The 9,888-nt window shown below is 33.6% G+C and overlaps 1 protein-coding gene and 1 long non-coding RNA gene across 2 annotated transcripts in view; both read left to right on the top strand.

Moving 5' to 3' along the window:
* Positions 1-7,063, top strand: part of LOC123252461 — a 17,947-nt gene extending 10,884 nt beyond the window's left edge. The window contains exon 3 of the long non-coding RNA XR_006506529.1: positions 7,049-7,063. This is a non-coding gene — a long non-coding RNA (uncharacterized LOC123252461). The remainder of the gene's footprint in view (positions 1-7,048) is intronic.
* An 82-nt stretch (positions 7,064-7,145) lies between these two features.
* DENND2B (DENN domain containing 2B) overlaps positions 7,146-9,888 on the top strand; it is a 266,694-nt gene continuing 263,951 nt past the window's right edge. The window contains exon 1 of the mRNA XM_044680976.1: positions 7,146-7,166. The gene's annotated coding sequence lies outside the window, so the exon portion shown is untranslated. The remainder of the gene's footprint in view (positions 7,167-9,888) is intronic.

Raw genomic sequence — 9,888 nt, 5'->3', positions numbered from 1 at the left:
GAGTGTGGAGGGGGTGGGGGTGGGGCGGTTGCTCAGCTTGCGCTTGAGTGAGAGCCCTTTTTAGCTTGGAAATGTCTCGATTCCACGTACCTTCCACGCTGTGTCCTGTTGTGGGGTTCCTCCGTTCGTCTGGACTTGTTTTTATGTCCCCTTGAGGAGTTTTGTGTGTTTCGGTCAGGAGAGGTTTAGAGCTGCTTCTTACTCTGCCGCCATCTTAACCCGGAAGCCCCGCCAAATACTTTTAATTGTAGTGCCACAGTAAATAGAATCCTTATTTCACTACAGTGCCACCAATGTTGAATTTTATAGTTTTTAGTAGGTAGAGCACTTGGAGTTGGGAAGACCTGAATTCAAATCTAGCCTCTGATACTTACTAACTATGTAATCTTGGGCAAGTCATTTAACCTTTTTTTGTGCCTCAGTTTCCTAATGTGTAATTCCTATTAAATTAATCAATACTTAATTATGTTATATTTTATATATTATGTTTTATATAATATATTATAATTTAATTAATTAATTTTAAAATTTAAAGTAGTAATTTTACTAATGTATAAAATGGGCATAATAATAGCACTTACCTTTCAGAGTTGTAGTCAAGGTAAAATGAGATAATATTTTTAAAGAACTCTGTAAACCTTAAATATAAGATACCTGTTAACTAGTTATATGTAAAAATGAAAATTTTGGGGTAGATTTTTCATATTTTTGACTAATTTGCTAAAGTTGTTTATTGTCTCAAATTTTTTTTGTTATTGAGTTGTAAGATTTTCTGATGTACAACCATATTATCTGCAAGCTTTCAAAGGAAAGCTTAAAAGCTGGTTTTATCTTCCACCGCTTCTGTCTTTATAAATTGATACTACTTATAATCATTTCTTTTTCTTCTGAAGACTTTGAAAACAAATTTATATCCTAAATTTATTTGGACCAATGTTGACTTTAGCTATCATTACTCTACATTTGGCAAATAAATGATGTATTTACTGACTAAGGTGTTTTCTGTGCTGTTTTGGTTTTCTTGTAATGGTAATTGATTTATAGTAGTTAAACTTTTCCGCAAAATTATTTTAGTAGGTGTCTATGTTATTTCTATTGTCCACTTAAATTGTTTATGATTCAATTGTTTCAACTGGATACCTGCTTTTTTCTCATTGTTAGGCTTCTAGGTTTTCTTTAACTAATTTTCATCTTTGTTCTGACAAAAGTTAATAGTTTTATGCAGAAAACTGATTCAGGATTGACCTCCACATCAACAATGAGTTTTTCTATATGTTAAAATGAAATAAATTATATTTTTATGATTTGGAGGGTACTTGCTATATTCTACCAGTTCTTTTCTAGAAAAAATTATTCTTGGTATAAAAGTGTGAGGTTTTTGTATAGTCTACAAATCTTTAGGCTCTCTAATTTCTTCTTCCTGGGTCAGGTTTCTTCCTAATATGTTTCTTACCATCCTTTCCCTACTGTTGCACCCAATTTTCCAACTTTTATGCCAATTTAAGATGGAAGTCTAATAAAAAATTTTGTAGAATTTTATAGACTTTCCTACATTTTTGGAACCCATACTGATCTGTAAGCTGCAATTATTTTCAAGGTTTTCTTTTTGCAAATACTCAACATAAAGTGACCAAATATTTCATGAAGTAATGTTTCTTCTTTCCTTTAAGCATATAATTAAACCACTCTACCAACTCCTTTCTCTATCCTTCCAAGGAACTCCTATTATCCATCCATCCTTTCATTTGGCTGCAACTTCCTTCTTTCTTCCATTTTAAGAGGATTTAATTTCTGTAGCAAGATATTCATTTGTTAGTCTTTGGATAAGATTCTTGTACTCAGAGTACCAACAGCCAAGTTAAAGTTTATATACTGTCTGAAAACTCTAATTCTTAGCACTACTTAGAAGAAATCTTGGCAAGAGACCCAATTAAACAAAGTCATTCCGAGGGCATTTATGGATGAAAATGGAAGAACAACAAACAAAAAAAAATGGAAAAGATCTGCAAAGATTTTTTTTTAGCAAATTCACCACCAAAGGTAGTAGAACTGCCAGAATTAAAGACTAACACCACAGTCCCAGATGTACTTTTAAAGGAGGTTATATATGTGGGAAAGTACAACAAAACTAGATAGACAGTTTTACAAAATATTTATCAAGTCTCTATTATGTAGTAGGCATAGTGCCAAATGCTAGGGAAATAAATATAAGCAAAAAAAGCAGTTCTTACCTTTAAATGAGCTTAAAGGGTATGGGGTGGGGTGAGGAGATTAGGAGAGGGAAGGGTATCTGGACAGGGAGAAGGACACTGGTGAGGAAGGGCAGAATTCCAGAGTAAATTGTGGGCTACACTAAAGATTCAATCAGGAAAATGGCCCTCATTGGGAAGATTTTTCTAGGGTAGGAAGGTGGCTAATGAGGAGATGTAGAAACTGGGAGGGTGTGTTAGTTTGGGAGATGTGTGCATGTGTATTTGTGTGAAATGATCAGACTTCTCTGCTTTTGGAAAATTACTTTTTCAGCTGTATAGAGGAGAAATTGAAATGGGGAGAAGTTTGAAACACAGATACCAAGTATAAAGTTATTGAAATAGTTCAGATAAGATGTGATGAAAGCCTGAATTAGGGTAGTGACTGTGTGAACAAAAAGGACAGGATATGTGTGTGTGAGAGAGATGTTAAAAAAGGTAGGATAGGATTTAGCAACTGATTAAAATGTAACATGCTGGGAGTACAGAATCACGAGTGACATAGTAATCCTTGCCAGTCTTTTTACACATTACTCTTTTCTTCATATTCTTTGATAGAGATTCTGGCTTACTGCCAGGCACATAGTTGTAAACTGTGATTAGAAGGATAGATGTTCCTGACAGTAATTGGAAAATTTAGAAGAGAGGTGAGCTAGTAAGGAAAGATAATTCTGTTTCGGACATGTTAAATTTGTGAACTTTATGGGATATTTAGTTGGAGATGCTTAAAAGGCAGTATGTGACATGTGACTAGAGCTCAAGAGAGAGAAAGTCTGGGTATAGAAATCTGTGAGTCATCTGCAGAGAGTAGTTGACCTTAGGAGATCTGATGAGGAGATCCCTGAGAGACTATAGAGAGAAAAGAAAAGCAGGTCCGGTACAATTCCTTAGGATACTGCTTTGTAGATTAATTTGAGGTTTGGTGGCACTAGCCCCCCTTCATTACTACTCTAAAAATATTTTCCTTGAGATTCTAGACCTTTGTTCTTTAAATGAATGTTTACTGGTTTTCCTAGTTCTATAAGGCATCACCTTCATCATTTGACGGGTTTGTAACAAAATCCACAAATTGTATTGTAATAATGTAATTTTTACTTTAGGTTCATCATTAGATCTAGAGCCAGAAGGGATTTTAGAGCCCACTTAGTCCAGCCATCTCATTTTATAGATGAAGAAACTTGTGATCCCAAGAAGGTTAAGTGATTTGACTAAGGTCATGGAGTAATAAGCATCATATATGCAGAATTTTCAATGACTTCCCAGTCAGTGCTTTCTCTACTTTATCATGATTCCTGAAACTATGTTAGCAAGTCCCAGTCATTAACACTGACTTTTCCTTCAATTATTTAAGTAATTATTTAAGGAATGTTTTGTAATTATACAAATCTTGAGGGAACCTTAATAGATTGACTCACAAATATTTTATGCATTTAGTAATTTTCTTGAATGGAATTTTCTTGTTTCTGATGTTCCCTTGCATTTTCTTAGTGCTATGTAGAAATGTTCTTGATTTTTTTGTGGATTTATTTTGTCCTGCTACTTTACTGAAGTTATTGTCAGTTTACTTAGTGATTTTCTGTTTTTTTTTTCTTCTTCTTAAAAATTCTTACTGTATCAGTTCTAAGGCAGAAGAGTAGTAAGGGCTAGGCAAAAGCTAGGAAGTACCTGAGGCCAGATTTTCTCTGGGGTTTTCTAAGTAAATCATCAAATTACCAACAGACAGGAATAATTTCATCTCTTTTTTTTTGCTTATTCTTAATGAATTTTACTTTTTCTTCTTCTTGCTATTACTAGTATTTCCAGATTTATATCAAATAACAGTGGTGAAAGGGGGCATCCTTGCCTTGCCCTTATATTGTGAAAGCTACTAATGTTTTCTATTGCAAACTATTATCATATTTAATTTTAGATATATACTTTTATCAGGTTAAAAATGATGTCTCTTTGCCTGTGCTTTGTAAGGTCTTTATTATAAATGAATATTTAATTTTGTGAAGCCTTTCCTCATCTTTTAATACAACCATTGGTTTATAGTGTTTTTATTTTTAATGTGACTAGTTGTCAGTTATTTTTCTAATACTAAACTATTTTTGCAATCCTGATCATGAAGAGTAATTGAGATCAGGGAAATTTGATCATAGATAATAATTTTTTCCATATATTTCTGCAATTCATCAGAGATTTTAAATATCTATTTATAGATCGATCACTAGCTACTTCAGTGGGAGATGAGGACAAGAAGAGAAGTTTAGTGAAGACACATCTGCCCAGGTTCTAGATCTATATCTTTTTTTTTTTAAACCCTTGTACTTCGGTGTATTGTCTCATAGGTGGAAGATTGGTAAGGGTGGGCAATGGGGGTCAAGTGACTTGCCCAGGGTCACACAGCTGGGAAGTGGCTGAGGCCGGGTTTGAACCTAGGACCTCCTGTCTCTAGGCCTGACTCTCACTCCACTGAGCTACCCAGCTGCCCCCTAGATCTATATCTTTTTATCTGATTAAATTTCTCTATCACTATGAGCAGATTACATACTCTTTTAAATTCATATTACACCCACGGGCCAGATGGGGGGGGGGGCTGAAATGTTCTATCTGGCCACATTACTCCTAATGTGATGAATACAATGAATAGGATACAATACAATGAAACTTTGAAAGAGTTGCCTTAGAAACAGACTGACAGATGATCATTTCCTTTCCTTTGGCCCCCCTCTTTAAAAAGTTTGCCCATCACTGATTTAGTACATAGTAAAGTAATACAGTTTTTAATTAGGTAAGATTGCAAGCAGTATCTTAGTGATAGTTCCTGAATAAGTGGGATTTCATTTCTGCCCAGCTTCTCTAAGATGTGAACCTCTAAAATGGGGAAAACATGGCATAGTCTCTGATATAGCTATCCATAGTATATTCTTGCTTTGTCTAGATGCCCACTCCCATTAGCAGCTGGAATCTGTAGTTTGAGTCTTCTCTCTGGTGTTCATACTATGCTCACATTTTTAGATGCTCTCTTAATCAGCTTCATACTCTGGCTTCTTCTCTTCATCTAGCCTTCTTCTAGTCATTTTTCAAATAAAACAAGAATGTCCCAATATCATAGGCACATAGATTCATAGGAAATGGAATCCTAAACAATTTTCCCAATGAATGATTGGAAATGCAGCCCATTATCCTGGCTGTCCTTAAATAAAATTATATACATATGCACATACTTATATGTATAAAACACACACACATAAATATACATGACAATAATAATATCTTCCTTTCCTACCATTCAAGAATGTTGTGAGGATAAAAAAATGAGGTATGGGATATAAAGTTCTACAGAAATGCATAATAATAATACAGTTATAGGATGGAGCCAAGATGGTGGCTTAGTAGCAGCAAAAGCTGGAACCACTCCAGTAATCCAAACTAACCTTAAAATATTGCCTCAAGACAACTGGAGTCACAGAACCAACAAGGGGATGAAGTAAGGTTGCTCTCCTATGGAAAACAACTTGAAATGTAGGCATCGAGAGCCTGTTTTCATGGGATAAGATGGAACTGAAATTAAAACTGCTCACAGAGGAACACAGGACTCCCAAATTCTGAACCGCAACACAAATCAACTTTGAGACCCCAGGACCCTGCCTAACCCAACTGCAGAGCACCCCACACCAACCCCTTGAAATTACAAGCCCTGGTACCAGCCAATAGGGAGACCCCAAAGTTTATAGCACTCGATCCTATCAAGCCTGCTCTGTGGTAAAGACCCTAGTCCCAGGACAAAATAGCTCACACTCTTGTGAGTCTAGAAGCCATCAGCAGAGGAGACTGAATCTGCAATTTTCAGAACTCCTGGCCCACAGGCTAAAAAGGGCTGGGAAAATGAGCAAATAGCAAAAGAAAGACGTAACCATGGAAAATTTCTGTGGAGACAAAGAAGAGCAAGGTACTGATTCAGTAGGGAACAATGAGATCAAAGCAAAACTTCAAAGAAAAATGGAAATTAATCTCAGACACTAGAAGGGCTCAAAAAGGCATTCACAAATCAAATAAGAGAGGCGAAATAAAAATGAGAAAGAGAATGAAAGCAATGCAAAAAAGTAAAAATAGCTTAAAAACAAAATTGATCAAATGGAAAAAGAGGCACAAAAATCCAATGAAGAAAAGAGTTCCACGAAAAGTAGAATTGACCAAATGGAAAAGGAAGATCAAAAGATCATGGAAGAGAATAATTATTTAAAAATTATAATTCGTCAAATAGAAGCTAATGACTTCTTGAAACATCAAGAAGCAATAAAACAAAATCAAAAGAATGGGGAAAAAAGAAGAAAATATGAAATTGAATTGAAATACTTGAAAAGGTAATTGACCTGGAAAATAGATCCAGGAGAGGCAATCTAAGAATTTTTGGACTCTCTGAAAGTCATGATTAAAAAAAAATGCCTAGACATCATATAACAAGAAATTATCAAAGAAAACTGCCCTGACATCTTTGAACAAGAGGGCGAAAGAGAAATTGAAAAAATCCACAGATCGCTTCCTGCAATAAATCTCCAAATGACAACTCCCCAGAATATTATAGCCACGAAAATACTGCAAATACCCAGAAAGAAACAATTCATTTAAAAGCAAAAACAAACAAAAAACCAATTCAAAAAGCATTAAGCCCTGGTCAGGATTACACAGGATATGACAATTTCTACATTGAAGATACAGAAGGCTTGGCATATGATATGATATTCTGGAATGTAAGGGAACTGGGTTTACAATCAAGAATAACCTACCCATCAAAACTGTCTATATTTTTTCAGGGAGAAAAATGGCAAAAAAAAAAAAAATAGAAGATCTCCAAGCATTCCTGAAGAAAAGACCAAAACCTGAACAGAAAACTTGATGTCCAAATACAAAATTCAAGGAAAGCAAAAAAAGGTAAGAAAAAGAAGAAATTAATGAACTCAATAAAGTTGAATTGTTTATATTTCAACATGGAAAGATGATGTTCATAACTCTTAAAATTTTTTATCATTATCATAGTAGTTAGAAATATATATAGACAAAGAGGGTGGTCATAAGCTGTTTAGAATGACATGCAAAAAAAATCGAAGGCTGAAAAAGAATTGCAATGAGAGAAAAGGAAAGAGAGATTAAAATGAGGTAAATTATATCACATAAAGAGATACAGGGAAAAAATTGGGGAGGATGAGTGGTAATGGGTGATACATAAACCTTACTCTCATCAGAATCAGCTCAGAGAGGAAATAAGTGAGACTCTTTGGGGTATAGAATCTTATCTTACTCTATACAGAAGTAGGAGAATAAGAAAGGTGATGGTGAGTAGGGGAGTAATAGAAGAGAGAGGGAATTGGGGGGGTTGATTAAAAGACCCTATAGAGAAGCAGAAGGGGAATAAGAAGGATGGTGGTAAGATGGGGAGTAATAATATAAGGGAAGGAATTTGGGGAGGTTATTAAAAGCAAAACACTTGTGCAGGGAGAGTGAAAGGAGAAAGGGCAAGATTAAAAGGGGAAACTAGATGGAGGGAAATACACAAATGGTAATCATAACTGTAAATGTAAATGGGATGAATTCATACATAAAACAAAAGCAGATAATAGAGCAGATTAAATACCAGAATCCTACAATATGTTGTTTACAAGAAATACATTTGCGGCAAGTAAACATACATAGAGTAAAGGTAAGAGGATGGAGCAGAATCTACTGGGCTTCAACTGAGATTTAAAAAAAGGAAAAGTAGTAATCATGGTCTCAGACAAAACTAAAGCAAAAATAGATCTGGCTAAAAGAGATAAGCAAGGTAATTACATCTTGATAAAAAGTAGTATAGACAATAAAGTAATATCAGTACTCAACAAATGATATAGCCTCCAAATTTTTAAAGGGGAAAGTAATAGAGCTTAAGGAGGAAATAATAAAATTATTCTAGTGGGGGACCTCAATCTTTCCTTATCAGAACTAGATAAATCTAACCAAAAAATAAATAAGAAAGAAGTAAATGAAGTGAATGAAATTTTAGAAAAGTTTGATTTAATAAATATCTGGAGAAAATTGAATTAGGATTAAAAGAAATATATCTCTTTTTAGTAATAAATAGTACATATACAATGTTACATATACAAAATGTACAAATGATACATATATAAAAATTGACCATGTACTAAGGAAATAAAAACTTCACAGCCAAATGCAGAACAGCAAAAGTAATAAATGCAACGTTTTTAGATCATAATGGAATAAAAATTATAATCAATAAGGGTTCATGGAAAGACAAATTAGAAATTAATTGGAAACTAAATAATCTAATTTTTCAAAAGGAGTGGGTCAAAGAAAAAACCATAGAAACTATCACTGATTTCATAAAAGAGCATAACAATGGGGAGACAATACATAGAAATTTCTGGAATATAGCCAAAATAGTACTTAGGAGAAAATTCATATCCCTGAATTCTTATATCAATAAAATAGAGGAAAACAGATCAATGAATTGGGCATACAATTAAAAAAAACTTGAAAAAGAACAAACTAAAAATCCCCAACTAAAGACTAAATTGAAATCCAAAAAATCAAAGGAGAAATTAATAAAATTGAAAATAGAAGAACTATTGAACTAATAATAAGTAAGAGTAGGAATTGGTTCTATGAGAAAAGAAATAAAACAGAGCACTTGTTAATTTGATTTAAAAAAAGGAAAAAAGAATCAAATTATCAATATCACAAATGAAAAGGATGGTCACCTCCAATGAAGGAGAAATTAAATCAATTATTAGGAGTTATTTTGCCTAATTATATGACAATAAATCTCAGAATCTAGGTGAAAGGGATGAATATTTACAAAAACATAAATTGTCCATATTAACAAAAGAAGAAATAGAATACTTAAATAATCCCATCTCCGAAAAAGAAATTGAATAAACCATCAGTGAACTCCATAAGAAAAAATCCCTAGGGCCAGATGGATTCCAAGGAAATCCTATCAACATTTAAAGAACAATTAATCTCAATACTATATAAACTATTTGGCAAAATATGCAAAGAAGGAGTCCTACCAAATTATTTTCATGACACAAATATGGTGCTGATACCTGAATCAGGAAGAGCAAAAACAAGAGAAAGAAAATGATAGACTAATTTCCTAAATGAATATTGATGCAAAAATCTTAAATAAAACACTAGCCAAGAGACTATAGCAACATATCACGAGGATTATTCACTATAACCAGGTGGGATTTATACCAGGAATGAGTGGCTGGTTTAATATTAGGAAAACTATCAGCATAATTGACCATAGCAATAACCAAACTAACTGAAATCACAATAATCTCAGTAGATGCAGAAAAAGCCTTCAAAAAGATACAAAATTCCTATTAAAAACACTAGAAAGCATAGGAATAAGTGTGCTTTTCTTTAGAATAATAAGTAGTATCTATCTAAAATGATCAGCAAGTATCATTATTTTACAAATATGTTTTGCATGACAATGCATGTACAATCCAGATTGTATCACTTGCCAGCACTTGGAGGAGAAAGGGAAGGGAAAAAGGAAGATAGGTTCAATCATATAACTTGGGAAAACTTGTGTGGAAATTTATTATTACATGCAATTGGTAAAAAAAAACACATTTTTTTTTTAAAA

Source organism: Gracilinanus agilis, chromosome 6 (assembly GCF_016433145.1).
Source record: "Gracilinanus agilis isolate LMUSP501 chromosome 6, AgileGrace, whole genome shotgun sequence".
Taxonomy (NCBI): domain Eukaryota; kingdom Metazoa; phylum Chordata; class Mammalia; order Didelphimorphia; family Didelphidae; genus Gracilinanus; species Gracilinanus agilis.
The sequence above is the reverse complement of the archived record's forward strand: the minus strand, read 5'-3'. Positions and strand labels throughout refer to the sequence as shown.